This window comes from Penaeus chinensis, chromosome 22, assembly GCF_019202785.1.
Source record: "Penaeus chinensis breed Huanghai No. 1 chromosome 22, ASM1920278v2, whole genome shotgun sequence".
Lineage (NCBI taxonomy): Eukaryota > Metazoa > Arthropoda > Malacostraca > Decapoda > Penaeidae > Penaeus > Penaeus chinensis.
The window spans coordinates 19,882,418-19,884,917 of NC_061840.1; the positions used below are offsets into that span (position 1 = coordinate 19,882,418).

The 2,500-nt window shown below is 30.4% G+C and overlaps 1 protein-coding gene across 1 annotated transcript in view; it reads right to left on the reverse strand.

Annotated features, from left to right (window-relative positions):
- Positions 1–2,500, reverse strand: part of LOC125036984 — a 57,347-nt gene that overhangs the window by 28,236 nt on the left and 26,611 nt on the right.

The following is a 2,500-nucleotide window of genomic DNA, read 5'->3' on the forward strand; positions in this document are numbered from 1 at the left end:
ATATAAAGGAATTATACATGCAAAATGAACTCGTATTTGGAAATAGATGGAATAAAGAGTTGGTGTCTATCAGAAGTCTAGAATATTATTTTTAGTTGCCAGACAGTAGAGAACCACTCAGAAAAAAGACAAAATAATGGTTATAAAGCTCATATTGGCCTTTATAAGTAGAGGTTCTGGAATTTGGAGGCGAGAAAAGAAAGGGAATTCTGTCCTGATTTTAACTCGTGTTTTCTAGGTGTTGCAAGATGGTTGCATGAACAGAATTATTTGCCAGGCGAAGAGAAGACAAAAAAAAAAAAAAAAAAAAAAAAAAAACGCTTATTTTCGTCAATTATTATTTTTTGCTCTCTCTCTATCTCTCTTTCGGATTTTGAAAAACATTTAATTGAAACTGGAAGGGAAGGTCGTGAAGGCATGAACCAAATACCGTATTTCTGGTATTATTACTGTGGTATTATTTCCGCGAATAAATTACTGAAAATCTATCATTCACTGTTTTTGTTTCTTATCGTAAATGCTCTTGCTCTGTCTTCGTTAAAATTCGTGTAAATAGCTGAATGTGATGCGCCATATAAACAAAAGCAGAAGTTATCAATATCCAATAAAATATTTACGTGTAATTATGTAACGCAGCTGACTGATATATGTAAGTAATATACAGTATGTAGCTGATACATATATAATCTATATATATCATATAACTAAGATATTATGGTAGAATTCAATAAATGTTTGTCCATTAAAAAAAAAAAAAAAAAAAAAAAAGCATTACACGGTTGGGCAGTTTTTTTGTTTTTTGTTTTTTTGTTTTTCAAAAGTTCTTGGTGATCATAAAAGTTCACAAGCTGATATAGACGAATTTTCCGTTTCATAGAAATCTGCATAAAGTTTGTTTGACGGTTTCATCCTCATATGAATTAAAAAGAAATCATGCAGGCATTGTCTGTCAGATCTTCAATTTGAAAAAGTACTTTTGATTTTTGATCGTTAATATAATCTCTAATATCATTGTGATTATTAGCATTGTTCATAATATAATTATTCTCATTAGGATTACCACGCCTTCTATGACAAAAAATACCATTGCCATCAATATTACAAACACCAAATTACAAAACAAAACAAAAAAAGATAAATAATAATAATAAAAATAACAGAAGAATTTAAAGACCTTTTTTTTTTTTTTTTTTTTTTTTTTTTGCTTGCCTCTGTCCCAGCGATTAATTGAAGAGCTTACGATGGTGATTTTAGGTATATGAATAGGTCCCTGAGAGGACTTTCATCAGGTTGAGTGTAAGTATGTTTGTGGTAGAGTGTAAGTATGTTTGTGGTAGAGTGGGGTTCCTTAAGGTAGATTACGGTAGATAAAGGCAGATGATTTTAAGGAAGATGATAGAGAAGATTGAAAATACATTTGCGTAGAGTGTAGGAAGATAGTAGAACGTTTTGGTAGACTAAAGTTGATGATCACACGTAATTCTGGAGTTTTGGGGAGACTAAAATAATAATTGTTTTAAATAGAGCTTAACGGTGTGTTCTAGTTCTTAGTACCATTGTTATTATCGTTTTACTAAGTTCCTTTCCTCGATTTTTCTAATTAAATGAGATTGAGAAAAGATATACAACAGATTTGATATTATGGGAATTATAAAACACCAGAGTTGAGTAATATTATAATTTTATTTATATTTACAGTCTAGTGAGAAAAAATCTAACCTCTTATCATAAGAAAATCCAATCAAATTTGAATCGATTTTGCTTCCACTGACAACCAAAAATATAAATTTGCCATGTATTTGCCAAAAAAAAAAAAAAATATATATATATATAAATCTTTTTTTGCCCAAGAAACAATACAGGATTTTTTTATTTTTGTTTTCTTGGCTCCTCCCCTCTGTCTCTAAAATCAGCCAATAGGAAGCATCAGCTGACTCTCTCTACTCTCTGATTGGTTCCTTCGTAATTTTTGCCGTTAAGATATTGGCCAATCATTTCACCGTACAGATATGACTGGATATTTCATCTAATTACAGCACGTCATAAACTCTAAAATCACAGTTAAACTAATAATTCTATTATAGTTGATAAAAAGTGGTAATATTAAAGAATGCATTCATACCTTAAGGTTTAGTGCACCAAATAAGAATATACAAAGTGTAGCTGGCAACTCCAGTGAGATTTAAAAAGCATGGCATAAAATCGGAAGAAGTTACTAAATGCTATTATATAATTTTTTTCTCAATATTTTTTTTTTTTTACGTTAATTTGGATCCTGAAGAAAGAGAAAATGAAGAACACTTAAGGAATTTTAAACCGAACGTCAATGTCCAGGAATAGAAAAAGAATACCAATAATTCTTTAAGAAACGAAATAGCTAAAAAAAAAAAAAAAAACTCGGAGAATCTGAAAGTAAATTTTCGGAAGGCCTTTGAAACGTTGCGAAAGGGGACGTTAGAAGTAGGAGTGCCAACCTCAGACCTCTTTAGCGAGCAGCCAA